Below are 9310 nucleotides of genomic sequence, written 5' to 3'. Positions count from 1 at the left end.
TATATGTGATGTAAGCTGCACCATGAATATATGGTGTTTCTGTTATCAATACACACACACACACACACACACACACACACACACACACACACACACACACACACACACACACACCTGTTTCAATCGTGAATGTAGGCTTTAGCGAAGAGAAGGCCAGTTCACTAACTCACTTGAAATAAATCAGACAAAATGTCAAAAACAAATAATTTCCCTTCAATATTATCACTCTGCACATAAGCCGACCAATTGCCCATTGTTCAATGTACCAAAAGAAAGACTGCCAGTCTAGGCTAAGGTATGAACACATCCAGAAACAACAAGACTTAGATATTTGGCAGCTGTACAGTACAGAAAATAATCCAGGATTGATCTAGTTTAGAGAGCAGTTGATACAATAATGTGCTAATCCAGAGCTGCACAAAATAATTATTTATGTTTGCCTTTAGACAATCACTGTGAAAACATGCATCAAGTCTGATACTGATTCATATAACACTATTTCCAAGACACTCTGACTAGATGGTTATGTTTCTTTCTGGAAGAGTGTGGTTAATACATACATAACTGAAGAAAGACAACAGCTGTTTCTTATGATTAGGGTCTAACACATCATTATCTATGCTTTGAGCAGTCATTTTAGTCATGTTAGTACATTATAAAAACAATCATTAGTGCAGATACAAAATGCTGACTAATTCATTAGTGGTACAAGAGTTTTCTTAAATTTAACAGAGTGGTGTGGCATTTATGACAGGGTTCTCCTTGATGTCACTTTTATTAAAACAATAAACCTTAAAAATAACATAACATCTGCTGAAATAACTGCAGGAGGAGCTCCTGAAAATGATGGTTTCAATTACTGGAGAAACAGGGTAATTGAAGTACAATAAAACAACAAAGAATGAAGTCACAATGGTTTTGTAAACTAGGAAGCAAGTACACCAGCCAAGCATCAGATATGATTCACAGTGGTCTACAAACTCTTATAAACAAAAGTCAGAGAAAGGAACAAAATCCTTATGCACTCCACCCATGCAAACCTATAAGCAGTTTCCTTCCTTTGACCTACCAGTACACCATTGTTTAAGACATAGAACAAAACAAATAGTAAGATAAGAATAAAAAAAGTATATACGAAATGAAATGCAATATAGCTAGTAAATAGACAGACATATAGATACAGGCAGTTAGTAAAGAGTACAATTCTATTCTCTTAGTAACTGCACCTACAACATTGCATATAGACATAAATTTACAGTTCTGGCAGGGTGATTTGCTAAACTAATAAGTTTAAGCATTTGAGAACTGCACTTTTCAGATGTTATATATAGTTTTGCCTACATATTCCCAAAGTTCAGTCTGATGCAGATCCAACACACCAAGTTAACTGCCTGAGGACTCACCCATGAAGCCAGAAGAAACCTCCAAATGTTTGAACTGTATAATGTGTGCCTCAAACAATGTGTTTAATGTGTTAAACAATGTTCAAGCAACTGTGAGGAGTGTTGTTTGCAAAAAAAAGTGTAAATCCTAGAATATAATAAAACATAACTAACTAAAACACCACTCGGGCCTCTGAGCATCTTGAAGCCGGGGCCGGGCAGGGTTGTTTGTTTGGTAAGTCGTTCTTCATTGGGCATGGGAGGAATGCTGCCCTATGAACAATATTGACCCAGGGCACAGGAAGCATGAGACAGGAGGCTTCACATGCCACTTATTCATCGGACCTTCACTCTGAGGTGAGAGAGATGGAGATGAGGTGCAAGGTGAGCAGGGATGCAGGGTCCATGGACCATCCCTCCCGATGGTTTCAAACCTGTGGGTGAAGGGCAGAGGGGGAGAACCAGCATCATGGAAGTGTCAGATGGGAGCAGATCTGAAGCCCTGAGGCCAAGCAGAGTTCTTCATGGCTGGGCAGGATCAGAAGGAAGGTCCCCTGACAGACACCAGGGCACATGGAATCCAATGTAACCTGGTCAGCTTGCTGGAAACTTGAAATTCGGGGAATGCTGGGAGTCGGGATGTGAAGGCTCTGGGCTGAGGAGGAGTGGCTGCTCAGAGGCAACAAAACTCCAAAAGGTAGTGGGTCAGTGGTGTCTTAAAGGGCTGGCGGGAGCTCCCATTTGCAAGAAGTGGGAGCAAGGGTGGGTCTTCTTCCCAGAGGGTGGTTCCTCTTCCCAGAAGTCCCCAGTGTGTGCCAGAGACCAAGTTCTCTCTTCAAAAGTCCAGAAGAGAGCTGATCTGACCCTCGGTGGTTTAGGGGAGTTCCACAATGTCAGGCAGGTTCAGAGTGAGGATCCCCTGAGGAGCCCAAGATCATGCACAATCTAACACAATTAGGCAGCCCATGGCAGATGTGAAAGTGTGAGGGACCATGGCGGTGGACTGCAGCCAGAGAAGAAGAGCTCTTGACTATGTTGAAATAGCTTGGAGTGAGTCTGCCATGACAGAAGTCTGGAATGGGGGCAGGCAATATTTTCCTGTGGTCCAGGGTGTGCTTCCATTCATGAGATGTGGGAGCAGAAGTGGACCCTCTTCCTGGATGTCCTTGATGTGTGCCAGAGACAGAGTTCCCTCCTCAGCAGTCTGAATGTGAGTAAATCTTCCCCTCTACAGCTGAGGGGAGTTCTACTGAGCCATTTGGAATCAGAGGGTCATTCATCCAAAGGCCACAAGGGAGCACATACAATCTGACACTGGTGGGGGACAGCCCACAGGACAGTGTGAGTCCATGGCTTCCTGCCACCAGTCTCAAAAAATGACAAAGTCCCTCATGAGTTTCTGGATTGGTAATACAGGGTATTCAGAAGTCTGGATGAGACCAGATCTGCACCTCCATGGCCAAGGGTAGTTATGTGACTGACAATTCAAAATGTTAAGTGCTTTTGTTCCTTAATAATTAAACACAATTAATTAACCATTTAATTATAAAATATTTACTCATAAAAATACTAAAAGCCAAATGATTACATTCAATACTTAAATGCTACACTGATGTATTCTATTTAATTACTTCAAATATAATCCATTCACAACCCCTTTTTCCCATTTTTGCACATGGGTAGTAGTGTCATTTAGACAATCATCTAGAGCCAAGGTCTACCCTGCTAGGTGACTAGCCCTGCCACAGTTGTTTTTCTACACCACACACTCACACCTATGGCCAGTTTAGAGTGCCCATTCCACCTATTGCATGTCTTTGGATTGTGGGAGGAAAACAGAGCACCTGCAGGAAATCCACATGGGCATAGAGAGGATATGCAGACTCCACACAGCAGGCACTCCAGCTGAGAATCAAACCAGAGAACATTTTCTCATAAGGCAACAACACTATCCACCAACCACTGCGTCTCCTTAATGCGATAGTATAATTCATGCTTGTATCATATTCTCCTTGCTTTCAAAAGACATTTTATATTAATCAGTCCATTGAATCCTTATGACTTGTCATCACATAAACAAAGCTTCAACTTACCTTCTTTAATTTCCGAAATATTGTTAATAATGCCCATAATGAAATCTTTTGCTACATAATCCAATTTATTTATGTTTAACCAAGCCATTAGTCAAATCGTTGTTGACATTCTTGACAATACAAACACTGACTGGCTATTTTCAATATGATATAAACATAAATTATACTGTTGTATTATATTTAAATATTTAATGTATTCATTTAGCTGTTAGTATGTTTTGATTAAATATTTTTATAATTAAATGGTTAATTAATTGCGTGTTTTAGACATGTCAGCTGACTTCTAGTAGCACACATTTTTTTATAGAATTGAATCTGCCATTTTGAAAGAGGTTTTGTTCTGATGAAATTCTTTCTTATTATTAAAGAACAAACACACTTACCATACTGAATTGTCAGTTTTCTTATTTTAGACGGGTATTTTAGTTAACAATGAAGAATAGTTTATGTAGGATGTCAGGATGTGTGGTTAGTAACCAACCCACTAAAATCAAATGTTATTTTGCCTTACAACTTTGAGTCTGGTTTTCATAAGTAGATTCATGGACAAAATAAAATAATATTAAATGTCAGCAGTGCATGAACCAGCCATTTCAGTAACAAGGCACCTCTGAAGCTGTCATGAATGTCAAAAGAGATTGAAAAAGTTATCACAGTTGGAAGGCATCCATCTATAGCAATGATGAATGTAAACAGGGCATAAAGCAGTCATTGCACTAAGTAGGCTCTATCTGTAGAAGCAATGGTGAAAAATGAGTTGGATCATTGTCAAATGGAGCCGAATGCCTGGCAATGGATCAGGACCCCCCCCCCCCCTGCAGCCATCCCAGTGTCCCATTACGTGACTCTCTTCCCCAAATTACCATGAACACTGTTCACTTTTGAAATGATTACAGGGATGTGGATTTTTTTCAATAATTTTTATTTATTATTTTCATGAATCTAAAATAACATACATAGTAGCAGAGGTAGAGAGGTAAGACCTCTTCACAGTAAGCAGTTGTTATACATTGAGGGTAGTACAAACAGAAATAAAACAATCAATCAATACTTACATTATTTACATTATATACATAAATGCTTTCAATATTCGAGGGAAAATTTGATACAATTCAGTGGGAGTTGTTGTGATTGTGCATATACCTTAGAAAAAGAAGAATAGGAAAAAGGAGAGAATTTCTTGGTCTATAAATATAGTTTAGTAGGGGACCTCTCATTTGTATTTAAGTCTGATACGTTGTCATGTGTTAGGCCAGAATAATATTGAAGATTTGTTCCCATAATTTCCTGTGATTAATGTTTTTATTCCCTTTATCGATTAGAATTTTATGGGGTAGAGATGTTTAGTCGCCATTAATTTGAAATTCTCCCAGGATGTGTTATTTAGGTTAAACCAATTAGTTGCTATATAGAGTTTCAGTAATAGAAAGATATTGGCCATAGTAATTGCTTGAGTTTTAGAGATATTATTTGGTAGAATATGTAGGAGAGTAAATTCCCAGGACAGCACACTCAGGAATGCAGCACCCTTGTTAAACTACCCTGCAATGTCAACATTCCATCTACCTGGTGTAGGAGTAGAACTCAAAGCATTCTGCACCAAAGGCGAATATACATTGAAAATAGACTTAGCATGAGCAACAGTAAACTTTTATCTTCCCTTAAAGCTCAAACTAAATGAAAATACATTGCAACTCACAAACACTGAAAATGCATTCAAATTTACATACATTGAAAATACACCTGGCCAATGGCAGATTAAGTGTACATTGGTCGCCAGGCTATTTTCAAGCCATGGGACCCCTGCATGAATTGTTAGGACCATGCATAAAAGCATGAGTTCTTTGATTCACCTTTCTGAGTGTTTACATTTATTTCTTGTTTAATACAGCAACATTTGTTAGACTGCATTTTATATTTTTAGTTTTGAACATTTTTTTCACGTTAAGAAAAACAAAATGTATGAACCAACAATGACAAAAGTACCCATTTCAGAACATTTCAACTAACTCCTCTGTGATTTACTAAATGACCTGGTTTGTAATTGGAGGACAGGATTAAGCCTTTTTCTACCTATAAGTAAAGTGCAGAGTTTGAACCTGCTAAACCGGTCAATTTATTAACTGACCTCTTTAACTAGGGCATTAGACACACACACACACACACACACACACACACACACACACACACACACACACACACACACACACACCTGTGTATCTGTTGCTGTGTTCCATTTGATAGTTCCATCCAATAGTTTGTTTGGATGTAATCCAAATCTGTCTGATAATTACACATACTTCTAATACAAAAAAATCAAATCAAATGTTACATTCTAATAGTTCATCCATTTAGATGTACTGCAAATGAATGAGTTTTATAGTTCCATCTAGTAGTTCATACTGCAAATACATTGCATCACCACCTGACTGAGAGATCAGATCTTGCACTCACTCTATGCATGTGCATTTTATGTCATTGGATCCAAGCAGAAAAAAAATGTAAAGCAAAAAGCTCCACTAGTGAGACAGCAGGAAACAGTAAGCAAAGCAAGTGGAAGTGCAGCAGTACTGAGCCCAAACAACTTTCTTCTTTCTTTTAATTAAATTGCTGTTGGTTGTGACCACCACCCCAACAGCAAGCACTGGGACCTAGCCAGTTGCCTAGGTCACCTAGTACTAGATCTGGCCCTTGGGGAAAGTGCAAAGCAATCCTAACAGTTCCAGGAGTTGGAAAACTTGGTTACTCTGTACTTATTTACTGGGTTGTTTGTGGACTGATCCAGACATAACACTGCCTGTGTAAGCTAAATATTTACCTCCAGTCCACTTTAGAAAATACTCCTTCTCTCCTTTGTTGTATAAAGACAAATGTCACACAGTCTTTTGTAAAAATGCAGCATACTACCCTCTCTTTTCAGCTGCAGCTGGGTCCAGGCTTGAAGTGAGCAGGAACAGGTACTGAACGAAAAAGCTCTGCAGTGGCCAAATCATTTATTTAACTTTTCCAGATAAACTTAATGATAATTACTACATAACCCAACAGTGTCATGTTATTGCTTATTTAAATTATAAAAGAATAAATAGTTTCAAAAAAAGTAAGATGCTATCATACTGATGGCTGCTGTGAAACTTATAAAACAAGCTGTGGAATCAGCATGACAAAATATAATGCACCCTACATGAACTATGACTCCCTAGATGAATGCATCTTAGAAAATAGAAAACCAAAAAAAGAGAAACCGTGTTCATTCAATTCAAAGAGCTCAGATAATTATTATTTCTGTTTAAGCAATTATAAACTCATTTAACCAAATGGATGTGGATGCCAAAGTCCTGAGTTAGCATTCTCTAACAGTAGAACACACATGGAAGAATCTTATTGGCTAAAGATGAAAAGGAGCAAATTATAGAACTGGATCCACAGATGCAATATTCAGTTATGTGAGATGCTCACAAGGGGGGAGAGTTGTTTTAATGACTATAGTTTTGTAATATCAAGTATTAGATGCATTTGATATGAATGAACTATACTTTACACAATAGGCCCTAACCTCAATGATTAAGAAAACAATTTGTCAAGCTAAGATCAATAGGAATCTTTCCCAGTGTATTCAGGGGAACAAAGATTACCTAGGTGTTAAAATGGCAGCACGTAGGACAAATCAGAAAGTAGTGTTCTTTATTGCATTAATATTTTTAACAGATTATCCCCATAATGGTTGCTTTGTCTAGCCTACTGTATAACTTATTTTATACATCAATTATTCTCCAAAATGTAGATGGCAAAAATGTAAAGAAGTAGTTATTGAGAGACAGGCCTATTATATTAAAGTCATCAAGGCCAGAAAGTGTTGTATTTAACTAAACAACTAAATAACAACAAAAACAATATTTGTCTCATTTGTCTAAACTTAAACATGAGCATGAACTAATAGCCAAACTTTCAACTGAGAGCTAGGTATTCAAGAACTCATCACTGTATTTATCTAAAAAAAATATGTAGGATAAACGTCAAGCATTACTAAATACTAGTCCATTGACAGTATGTGCACAACTTACAAAAGCACAACAAAATCTCTAGTGTAGCTAGATAAAATTAAATCACCATTTAGAATCTCCCCATATAAAAAGACACAAGGCCTAAATATCATGTCCTACATGGACTGACTCAAAGCCTTATCACTATAGTCTGCAACAAACTGCTAAAACGTGACTTGAGTCTGGCATACAAGGCATCTTTTCACCCAGCACTACACATCAGCAGTCAAATGGCATTAGAAATACTCAGTTTAAGGATCTCAACCTCTTCTGCAACATCAACAGAATGGTTTGGAGGGACAGGTATCTCTCACAGAGGATACTGCTACTCTGGAACAGACTCCCCATCCTCATAAAACAAAATTCATCCCCATCTATATTCAAGCTCAACTTGGATCTCTGGATGGGAAACAGATAATCTACCCTGGACCTCCCTCCTGTAATACTAATGGACAAAGGCAGTTCCTAAATGCTTTATCCCATGCATGTGTTCCCTAAAATTATCTATGGTATGGTCCCAGTTATTATCATTATGGATAATATCTAATTGTTGACCATGGGATGGGTAAGGTCAATCTCTAATCAAATTGGATAGATTAATTTGAGCATAAAAAGGGAGATTGTCTAGGCATGAAATTGCCTGCAAGGGAAGCTAGCCTAGTCCTTACCTATGAACAGATAAGTCAGGAAGCCATTTTAGTGACTTAATATTTTCCTTTTAGTCTTGAAACTATGGCAGTCTCTACAGTTATATTTTGGCAAAGGGCTTTCAAAACACTGTTACAAAAGTTCACAAAATTACATCTCAGTGAATTTGGAATACAATATCTGACTTGATAATATCCCCTTCTCTCCTAGCATAATAATTATAGAACTTTTTTACTATTAAGATCTTTATGACTGAATTTATTTCTATTTTTTTCCAGTCTGTGGAGTGACTATTATTTAGTCATTTATTTTCCACATTTTTATCTAATTATTGTTATTTATTTATTTTAACTGAAGTTTTTATGTATCTCTTCAAGACTAAGTGCACATATGCATTTGTATTGCATCTGTTTTACTTATTTTTGTTTTAATAGGAGTTTCATAGTTTTGTCATAATTACAGTAGTTATAAGTAGGAATTGTATTTGCTGGATGGTTTATTTATTTAGTTTACATGATTACATGTCTACAATGCATGATTCAGTAGCAATAAGTGCAGGTAAAGTTATATGTAAATCCAAACTGTATTTTAAAATGCATTGTGCAGAGAGAAGCATAACACCACCACACAGCAGTAAACAGTGCAGTGAATTTTGCATGATACAGCACAACTCAAATTATGTATGAATGACCACTGTCATGATGAGGCTATGCCAGGGCTGTGACACATAATAAAACTTTACAGCCATGATAACACCAGTAATCCCTAAGCTGAAATAACCACATTATGAGTAGTTATGTAACCCAAGGGAAAACATCAAGCAGCTGGCATTCCCAATGTGTGTATTTAGGAGGACACCAAAGTGCCCCTTAGATGTGACATGGACATGGAATGTAATCCATGCAATGGCACCACGGCAAACTGCAGAGGTATTTTATCATAAAAATGAGGGAAAGGGTAAGACCATGCAGGCAGAAATGGGAAACAGCAAGCACATGAATATATAGGAGGACAAGAGGAAGGGAAGAAAGGTATACTTTTATTTGTGGGTGTAAATTTGCAGTTTTAAGAAGAAAGGTAGAAAAAAAACGAAGCAAAGGGAAAGTGTTTATAGGATGGAAGATAAGAGGAAGTTCAAAGGAGCAGA

This window comes from Protopterus annectens, chromosome 2.part1 (genome assembly GCF_019279795.1).
Source record: "Protopterus annectens isolate FY-2018-M chromosome 2.part1, PAN1.0, whole genome shotgun sequence".
NCBI classification, from domain to species: Eukaryota; Metazoa; Chordata; order Ceratodontiformes; family Protopteridae; genus Protopterus; species Protopterus annectens.
The sequence above is the reverse complement of the archived record's forward strand: the minus strand, read 5'-3'. Positions refer to the sequence as shown.